This window comes from Benincasa hispida, chromosome 5 (assembly GCF_027475165.1).
Source record: "Benincasa hispida cultivar pf3 chromosome 5, pf3_genome.v1.1, whole genome shotgun sequence".
In the NCBI taxonomy this organism is placed as follows: Eukaryota; Viridiplantae; Streptophyta; class Magnoliopsida; order Cucurbitales; family Cucurbitaceae; genus Benincasa; species Benincasa hispida.
The window spans coordinates 47638038-47649418 of record NC_143482.1 but is presented as its reverse complement, the minus strand read 5'-3'; the positions used below and the strand labels follow the sequence as shown (position 1 = coordinate 47649418).

Here is an 11381-nt window from a genome sequence, read left to right as displayed (position 1 = left end):
TGGCAGGATATTGACAGAGTGATAAGTTAGGTTCATTCAAGAGATATATTTTTGTATAAACATCCTAAATATAACGTTAACTTCAAATGAATGTGTCACTTTGAGAGACACATTTCAACTAAATGAATTCTTTAAGAGACACGTTTCAATAATGATAAAAATATTACCCTAATTTTTTCAAATTAAATAGTTTGAAATCTACCTATTTTGTCAATTTTTTAAATACAAGAGTATTCTTCTAGTTGATATTACCTATATGCAATGGGTTGTTTTGTGTAGCAAGAAATCGTTGTGATCATGGTATTAAATTTTCGTCGATTATGTAGACATTTTCATTGATGCTTCCACATTTATATGGGTTCCATATTGACATAGGGGGTGATCCAATATTTCTATTACATCGTTAAAAAATCCATGAAACATAAAAAGTGTCGAGGATTGCCCTAAGTAAGATCGAAAGTCCATAAGCGAGCCCAAACTTCAGAAAATTAGGAGGCACCATTGGGGACCTAGCATCGTCCCAAAAGGGAAAAAGGAAAATAATCGTGAACTCGTCACTGACACTTTGCAATCTAAAAGGTCACAACCATCCTAACACTACCGGTATTACACATAATTCAAAACCCTAAACAAGTGTTAGAGGATGAGCCTTATAGATAGTCTCGTTTCGATAATCCAAGGAGCTATGGACGAGTAAGTAACTTCAAGGAGAGAAACTATAACTCTCTCTACCTAACAACTTTTGTGCTAGTCTCCACGCAAATATAAAGAGTAAGCAATAAAATGATACAAATGTAAATATAATATACAAAATAAACCTGTTAACTTATTTAAAAAATCTAATAAAAGTATATTATTAATTTAATTTCTTTTAATTTATTATTCTCATAAATTTTCTAAAAACAAAGTTAGTCGACATCTAACACTTTATAAATATTTTATCAATATTTCTGTGAAATTTATTAGTTGTAATGTACTTAATTTGTTTTCTTATAGTAATTTCTGGAAGTAGAATTCGTGAGCTCATTTAATCCTAACAACTAAGTACGGCCTACCTGCCATCCACGTGGCTTACATTAAGAGAAGAGTTTACCCCCATAATAAATACTAAAGAATCTTCTATTTTATAATTTTGAAAAAAATACCTAATAAAATTAAAATTAAAATCATAATATTAAATTTTCGATTGATACGTCAAAATATATATATATACACATATATATATATATATTTCAATATTTTTTTATATATTTCACATCGATATGAGAAGTGAATCGATATTAAAAAAATATCTAGAAAACATATAATAAACAACAAAATATCATTAATGCAAAAATAAATAAATAATAAATAAGTTAACTTGTTTACAATTCACAAAATGTTTATTTACTGAATTAAATTTATGTTTTGAATCTTATGATTTTATAATTTTTTAAACACATTCATTGATCGACATTTTTATTGATATTTTTGTTGATGTTTTTTTTATAAAATTAAGATTCCGATAGTTTCATCTACATCAATATTTTATACCTTGATTACAAGTAAATGCTTCGAATTTCATTCTTATTATGAACTTATACAAATTTTCTAGATTAAAAGTTGTTTATTTTTTAAGGTTGAGTAAAAGTTAAATAGTGTACAGATATATTTTTTAAAAGTTAAAAGTAAAATTGTGTCATATTTTTGTTTAATATATAAATATATATGACAACATAAAAAAAGATTGAAGAAATATCAGATATATCTGACTAATAGAGCAGTATGAAACAGCAATTAAGAATGGTTAGGACCAAAAGAGTCGATAAATTAAGGCCTCATTTCTTTTCTTTCTTTCTTTCTTTTTTTAATTACTCAATCCAAACGTAAGAGTTGGGTTAGACTTGATTTTAATGAGATTTTTAATGAGATTTTTAATTCGGATTGCTTTACAAATTTTTTTTTCATCCGATTTGGATTCGGATTTTTTTTTTTTTTTTTTTTAAATTTTTTAGCTCAAATAGTGTTCTCAAATTAAGTTTTTTACTCAACACGACTCAACTCAATTTTAATTAAATTAAAAATAGATTATTTTCCAATATAAAAAAATAAACTAACTTATTTACAAATATAACAAAATGTAATTGTCTATTATGATTAGGTAGTGACATTTTACTATATTTAAAAATATCTTTACCCAAAAAGTTAGTAAAATTTTAATTTTTGTTTTGAGTTTTAGAGTTTTGATTTGATTAGATATGTATGATTTTTTTCGAAAAAAAAAAAAAATCAACAACCTAATCCAACTCAACACGGAAGTTTAAGAATTGGGTTAGATTGGTTTGAAGGCTTCATTGTCTATTTGGTAGCCAACGAGATAAAGTCTAAAAAATCTTAAGTCTCCATCCAATCCAACCGGTGATGTTACCTTTCGATCCTTACACAGTACACTCCAATGACTATATATATATTTAAAAATATTGGATAATATTATGGTTAAATTCATTATTTTTAAAATATACACCATAATAATCCCTAATTAGTTTCCTTCCTAAATTGTCTCTCCCTGGTTCATTCCTATCTTTTACTCCTAAAATGTTGCATGCAATACCCTAATGTTTGGCGAAAAAGGCAATATTAATTCCTCTTTAGAAAGAGAAGTTCAAGTGGACACCATACATGAAGTTATCACGACGAAACAAGTTTAAGATAACAAACATATTTAACATACATGCTAGATTATTATAAATTTTTTTGATAAGATTTGTTATATATTTATGTATCGTGGAAGATACGTATGATAATTATATATACTTCTATGGAATATGTTAGATTTAGTCATCATGGATTGGTCGTCTAATGGTAAATAGGGGTATGACGTTGATAAAAAGCTAAGAGTTCAATTTATGGTGGCTATCTAGGATTTAATGTCCTACAAATTTCTAGCTCTCAAATGTATTGGAATAAATGGTATGTGATCTTTCGTGTGAAGTTGCATTGTTTCATGAATGAATATGTCATTTTCAAGATAACCAACGTAAAGAGAGACATAACAATTCAAATGACTACAAATAGTCTATAAATATATCTCTTATTCAAATTGTTTTTAACAATTTTTTCATAAGCATTTTTCTCTTGTAAAACTTTTCTTCCTTTTTATAGATTTGTGTAAGTTTGGTTTATTTCTACAAAGTGTAGTTCATTGGATCTTGTGGACGAGGTGCTACTTCTATATGCAAGTTAATCTGTTCTATCTGGGGAAACAATTACTCATGAAACTCAGGTACTAGAGTCAGTAAAATTGTCTTAAAAGATAACATGAGGTCCGTGGACTCAGATTCTTTTCGATATATCAAATTCTGTATTTTTTGTTTTTTTTAATGATATTATTCATATAACAAAATGTTGCGGAGGGATTTTAACTCTTGATTGTAATTAGTTTTGTATTTGGAGTGTGATAAATATGAAAAATAAGATGTAGTTAGCAAAACGAAAAGGGTGTGAACGTCCATAAAAAAGTTAAACTAATAAAAAAAATTGGAGCAGAAATAAGAATAAAAGTTTATAGCGTCTTTCTTCTATAAGTCCACTTATTCATCTTTACAATATTTTATTTTCCATAATTTCGTGGTTAAATAGATGATTTCTATAGAATATCCTTAATTAGATATAAGAATATGTTGAATTAACTTATTTTTTGATCGACGAATAATTGATGGAATTACCAATACAGTGAGCATTCTTTTTTTCTTCTTTATAGTAGAAATTATTAAATATATAGGAGTGGTCAAATCTCATCTTATATTTTTTATTTAGCTTATTTATTTATTTTTATATTGTTTTACTTTTTTTTCTTCCAGCTTTTTAAAATTTATCATTTTTTATATTATTCACGCGCGTACACTCGCACAAAATTGTAAGAAAATTAAACAAAAAGATCAGAAAAGTTAAAATGAAAATAGTAACCATGACATTTATGAAATATAGATTTGACAATCCGTTTTAACCTTATTATAATTGAGTCTTTCAAAATAATAATAATAATAATAATTAATAAAAAAAAACCTTATTATAATGAGAACGCAAATGAAAACTCACATATTCATGATGAAGATCATAAATTTATTCCTAGTACTTTTCTACGTATATATCTTTAATAAATGTTTTTAGATATACTTCATCTATACATATAAATTAAATTTTAGTATTACAAAATTTGGATAAGCTTTAATGGTAAAAAGATACAGTATTCATTATACAACAATAAATAATATCATTACAATATGGAGATATGATACAAATGAAGATTTATGTACCAAAGTTTAATTGATATATAGAAATTTATACTAACGATTCGGAGGTCAGAGTTTTGATTCTCCTCATCCTCTATTTTATCAATTATTAAAAGACAAAAAATTGAAGTTTATTCCATAACATTTTGAGAAACTTCATTCCCATAAATTATTTTTCAATTTAATATTATAACTTTCGAATCTAACAATATGAAGCACATTAAGTGACACTAGCATTGGATATCTAAGTTGACATAAAGCATCAATGCTTTCCCTTGTATCATATTAATGTATTAGATCTTCATTAATATGGATATTTTATCCTTATATCATTTTGAAATATCAATTAAAATTATATGTCATTATTGTTCATGAAGTCTACTTCAATTTTCAACTCAATATAAGTTTTTGAAATATGACCCTAAATTAACTATTCATGATTTTAGAGGTTTTGTTTCCATTTCTCAAACAAAAGATATTATATAGAGATATAATAAATTTTCTGTTTTGTGAGAAAATATTTTCATTTAGTCACGTTTTAAGTGGACTTGCATGAATAATAATTAAGGCAACAAAATAATCATTTTTGGCTTTATCATGTCGTATCTAATTGAAATAAAAAAATGTCTTTCAATGATTAATATAAATGACAATTAAGTCTACGTAAAAAATTTATGACATCTTTGTCGTTAGTGCATTCATAAATTACTTTCCAACTAAATATATACGTTTCTAAATCATTACAACTGAGTAAACTAATACTGGATATCTAAGTTAACATAAGTCATCCAAAGTTTTTTTTTTTTTTTTTTTTTTTTTTTTTTTTTTTTTTTTTTTTATTAAGCTTTATATGTATACGTCTGCATGTAATTAAATTAGATATCTTCACAAATAGAAATTCTATCTTTATTTCATTTCGAGATACAAATTAAAATTATGATTGTTTTATTGATTGCTCATGAAACTAATTTTAGTTTCAAACTAAATATATGTTTCAAAATAAAATCTTAAGACAAGGATGAGCATGAAGGGAAAGATCCCTCCCTTCCTCATCAATTAATTAAAAAAGTTATATTCAATGGTTATCATATTTAAAGTTATTTCTCTAATCAAATTCTTTAGTTCTTTCAATTTTTTAAATTGAAAATATTAAGGTCTCGTTTGGTAATTATTTAATTATTTAATTTTTATTTATTTTTAAGTTAAGTCTATAAATACTACTTTCACCTCTAAATTTCTTCCTTTCTCATCTACTTTTTACCAATGGTTTAAAAAACCAAACCAAAATTTGAAAACTAAAAAGTAGCTTTTGTTTTTAGAATTTGGCTAAAAATTCAACCATTATATTTAAGAAAGATGCAAATCATTGTAAAAAATAGAGAGAACATAGACTTAATTTTCAAAAACTAAAAACAAAAAAAATGAAATAGTTATCAAATGAGGTCTAAATTTGTTAATTGAAATGAAAATATCTTACTTTTGCTTTGTTCATGTTTTAAGTGGACTTGACAAAAATCTAAATTTTAACTATTTTTAATTTATTAATTAAAACTAGATGATGGTCAAATTCTATCTTTATATCATTTTGATAAATCAATTAAAATTATAATAGCTTTGCCAGTTACTAATGTAAACTATTTTATTAGTTTCAAATTGAATATATGTTTACAAATATGAGTACTCTAATAGATTAGACATTCTTTTAACAATATATAGAGGAGCATGAAATCAATAGATGTATTGGGATATTTCAACTTGGTTGATACATTTGTAGCACCCTCATCATAACTCGGACAAAAAATGAAAAACCTTAAACCCTAAACTCTAATAGACTAGGCATTTTAAAACAAACGAGGATGATAAAAGAAGGGAAAGAACCCTCTATTCCTCATCAATTAATGAACGATTTAAGAAGTACTTTAATTCATCTTTCTTTCAATTCTGCCAATTTCCGAAACAGAAGACTATATATATATGGAAATGTTAAAAAACTTGTCCTTTCGCACGAAAAATATCTTATTTTCTTCATGCTTATACTATTCTTTCGCATGAAAATTTCTTACTTTGTTCATGCTTTAAGTGGACTAACATAAATAATAACTAAGACGAGCTTTTAACTACTTTGATTAATTAATTAAATTTATGATGACTTTTTTGTTAATCACTTGTAAAGAGTTGTTTTTAAGTATAGAAAAATGAACCAACATATTTATAAAATATAGTAAAATTTTAGAAATATCAATGATAGATGCTGCTTTCATTGACATTGATAGACACGGATAGAAATCTAAAATATTTTGCTATATCTTGTAAATATTTTCAATAGTTTTACCATTTGAAATAATTTCCCTAAAGTTTAATACCCTGAATATAGTGTACTACCAAAAAAAAAAAAAAAAAAAAAAAAAACCTGAGTATAACCAAAATATATGGGAACTCCATTTAAAATAATTTCCTTAAAGTTTAATACCCTGAATATAGTGTACTACCAAAAAAAAAAAAAAAAAAAAAAAAAACCTGAGTATAATACCAAAATATATGGGAACTCCATTTAAAATAATTTCCTTAAAGTTTAATACCCTGAATATAGTGTACTACCAAAAAAAAAAAAAAAAAAACCTGAGTATAATACCAAAATATATGGGAACTCACAAAAATTGCAACATTTATTATGTTACCATATGTGTGAGAAGAAATATTTGGCAATGAATTAAATATTTAGATATAAAAATGGTACAACGAATTAGGAGAGAAAGACAATGGATTTATATTTGTTAAGTAATATTAGACCAGATTTTGTATATTTTTATTTTCCTTGTCTGGTTTATTGAAATTTAATGTATTTTTTGTTAGTTGCTTAAAAAAAATAGGGAGTGGATTGTTATTTAAAGTGGAACAGTGGAAGTAAATTTTTCATCACTTGCTTAATTGCCCTAAGAGATCTCATATTTTCAGGTCCTCTCTCTCTCTTTCTTCATCTCCATTCAATATTATTCAAGAACTTGCTTTGCTTTTCTCTTTGATAATGATCAAGAGACTTGTTTTTTCCTTGAAAATAATATTTTCTATGTTTCATAATTCTCGAAAGGTTTTAGTTCGTAATCACATCATATCATTACTTGTGTGATTTTTTACTTCTGAAAAATTGAATCAACCGATTAAAAGTACGTTTTGGAATGAGTTTCTAATTGCACTCATGTGTGTATTAAGAGACCTAGATTTTTTCTAGGTTTGATCTCATGGGTGGAGATAGATTTTGTATGATCTCCCTATTTTCAAATAATAATAATAATAACTGTTTCTCCACTTGATCTTCAAACAAGTTATTAAGATCATACGATTGGAACGGAAAAGGAATGAAATGACCTAGTAATCCACTTTTGGTTCATCTTAGATTAAGAAAAGCATATGGAAACCATTAAGGTTTTTAAATTTTCTCTCTAATTTGCATCACTTCTCCAAAATTATTTACTGATTTTGTGAATTTTTAATCATCATAGCTTTTATGTTCATACTATATGGCACCACTTATTTATTTTTGTCACTTTTAGTTATTCTACGTTATATGCATAGATACATGAGTTCAACTATATGATTAATCTATTTTTCAACCATTTTTTTAGAAATAATTCAACAATTGCAAAGGTGAACAATCGTACATATTCATTGATTTTTAGAACAGGATCGATTAATGTGTTATTAATTTTTTTCTAAATATATATTAAATATTCTTTTAAAATATATTATTTGGTATATGAGAAAGATGCGATACTATTTTTTTTTTACAGAATATTACCTTCTTTATTTATTTTTTTCCAAAGGTATTTCATTATATTCAGTAGATTATGAAGTCATTATCACTAAGACCTTTTTTTCTTCCTCTCCATGCATGCGTTCAATATGCGTTACGTGCTTCCTCTCTGTTATATCAATATATTTCTATATATGTTTTTTTATTTATTATTTTTCTATTTTTGCATGTGTCTTATTTTAAATTTTAAAAATACATGTACCAACAATCTATTTCTAGCAAATATATTTATCTCCCTATGCAACTTATTTTATATGAATAGACTAAAGATGTGTTTGGAATACATTTTGAAGGGTTTAATTTAAAAAATAAGTCATTTAAAAAAAAAATTAGAGTTTTTGGATACAACAGTATATTTTAATTTTGATCAAAAGTGTTTAAATAAAAATGAGTATTTTGATTTCTCCTTTTTTTTCAGTCTGTCCTTTTCATATAGGATTGCTTCCAAATAAAGAAAAAATGAGCCAATTTATTTACAAATATAGTAAAATGTCATTATCTACAAGTGTAGATCACAATAGACCTTTATCATTGAGCAATAGATCACGATAAACTTCTATCACTGTGATACAAGTCTATCGAGGCCGCTCATTGGTAGAAGCGTGATAGCAGTCTATCATAGTCTATTGCTTAGTAATAGAAGACTATCACGATCTATTTTGGTCTATCACTAATAGAGATTTAAAACAATTATCCTTTAATATACCACCAATTTACTAAACTTATTATTATTATTTTTTTGAAATAAAACACTAGTATACCCTTCGTTTAATATCTTTTTAGGCTTAAATTTTCAAAAAAAACTTATAGTTTCAATTAGAAAATATTTTAATACTCATGTGTAGTAGAACAATGGTGCGAAGAGATTTGAACTTAAATTAAAAAAACTGAAATAATTACCTTAACAATTAAGCTATTTTCACTAATATTTTAGAGTTGTTCTCCATGCATGTTTTCATATTTCAAATGGATTAAACAAAAATTCATTTTGTAGTTATAATCTCATTAATCTTTTCATATATTAAAATATGTCTAATATAATAAAATATTATAAAATAATAAGAAAAATATTTGAATGCATCTCAAATTCAGTATCACAAGTTACCATATAACAAACTATATATATATATACATATATGTATGTGATACAAAGTTAATTAATTATAATTGACATGTAAAATTTAAGTATACTTTTATTTATAAAATCAAGTTTATGAATATGTTTATATCAATAATTAATTAATTTTCTAATTTTTTTGGGGATATGGCAATTTTGTTATTTAGTGAATATTTAAGGCTAAATCAACAACATGAAGGACAGCGTTGAGTATCTAAGCAACAAGAAGCACAAAATCGTGTTCGTTATGGGCTCCACTGCTACCGGAAAATCAAAACTCTCCGTCGATTTAGCCACTTTCTTCCCGTCAGAGATCATCAACTCCGACAAGATTCAGTTCTACAAAGGCCTCGACATCATCACCAACAAAATCACCGAATCCGATCGCCGTGGCGTTCCTCACCATCTCCTCGGCGTAATCGACGATCCAGACGCCGATTTAACAGCCGGAGAGTTCTGCCGTCTCGTCGAAGATTCAATTGCCGACATTATTAGCCATGGACGCCTTCCAATCATCGTCGGAGGTTCAAACAACTACATTGAAGCACTGGTTGAGAATCCGATTACGGATTTCCGTTCACGATTCGATTGTTGTTTCCTCTGGATCGATGTTGCTCTGCCCGTTCTGTACAAGTACATCGGGAAACGAGTCGATCAAATGGTGGAATTAGGGCTAGTTGAAGAAGTTCGTGACATGTTCGTTCCTGGCGCTGATTACAGCCGTGGAATCCGCCGCGCAATCGGCGCTCCGGAATTAGACAGTTACTTCAAAGCAGAGAAGAACAACGAAGAAGAATCGTACAAGAACGATTTATTGAAATCTGGAATTCATGAAATTAAGGAGAATACTTGTAAGCTCGCGCTTCGTCAATTCGGAAAAATCCACCGGCTCCGTGATGAACTCGGTTGGGGACTCCACCGGGTCGACGCGACGGCGGTGTTTGAAAAGAGCGGAGAAGAGGCGGCGGATGAGTGGATGAATGCGGTTCTGAAACCGAGCTTAGGAATCGTCGGCGATTTCTTGAACGAGAAACAGAAAGATTATCAGATCGAAGCTGTGATCAAGAACAGATTGGCGATTATGAATGGCTATGAAGAATTGAAGGCGAAAATGAATTTTGGATCCAATAACGCGGTTGGATATGGGCTCGTGATTGGATTTGCGGCTTTTGGTTTGATCACGAACTGGGTTTGCAGTTCGAAATGAAAGTTGGGAATATGTGGATTGAAGCTGCTTCAAACTTTATGAAGAAATTAAAAATGAAAATAGTTAAGTTTAAAGAACAATATTATCCACAATATGAATCCAACAGTTTGAAGATAAATCTGCTTGGTTAGTTAATTAGGGTTTTAAATCACTATATGTAATGAATTATGAAGTTAGGAAATTATGAAATTATGGTAGTGTTGTTGTTAAGATCTTACACAGTAAAAGTTTAATATAATATGTTTTATCTATATCTTTTTAGTACTTTCTTTATATTACTTTCATCACTCCTTTCCCCTTTTTTTTTTTTTTTTTGGAAAAAAATTGTTATTGCTCAACTCTACCCTTGTATATGTTTATGTATACACATATCTAAGTTTTAAGTTATAAATACTTTAAGACTGTGTTTGGAGCAAAGAGTAGAGTTGTAAACTCTAAGTAATTATGAAGTCTCGAGAGTTGTAAATTTTTGGGGCCAACAACATAAGAAGTTAATAAGGCATAAAATTGATGCTTTTTTAGTAGTGGAACCTAAGACTATATGGGCAAACAAGGAGTGGTATTTAAATTTACTAGCTCAAACACTCACTAAATGTTTAACTATTGTGAATTTGTTTCTAAAATTTATAGGGAAATATTAGTAGACAGTAAGAATATTATTTTTTTTTATAAAAAAAATCAATAATAAACTACTAGTAAGGACTATATTAAAGAGAATAAAATGGTATTTTTATCTATAGTTTGAATTTGACTATATTAAAGAGAATAAAAGGGTATTTTTATCTATAGTTTAAATTAAACGTCCATATTCATACTTACTCAATCAAATTTTTATGAAAAAAGAAAAGAAAAGAAAGAAAACACATGGGTGTTATCTTAGATTGTACTCAAATGTTTGCAACTCATATGTTCGATACATTGAACAATCTCAAAATGTGGTCGTAGAATGTTTGATGAGATTTCAAGAAAATGGTT

General features: G+C 27.1%; 1 pseudogene across 1 annotated transcript; it reads left to right on the top strand.

The window, feature by feature from the left end:
• Positions 1 to 7103: 7103 nt before the first annotated feature.
• LOC120078569 (adenylate isopentenyltransferase 5, chloroplastic pseudogene) lies at positions 7104 to 10638 on the top strand (annotated as a pseudogene). Its single transcript, XR_016529755.1, has 2 exons — positions 7104 to 7226; positions 9367 to 10638. The product of XR_016529755.1 is annotated as an adenylate isopentenyltransferase 5, chloroplastic pseudogene (transcript).
• The last annotated feature ends 743 nt before the right edge of the window (positions 10639 to 11381 follow it).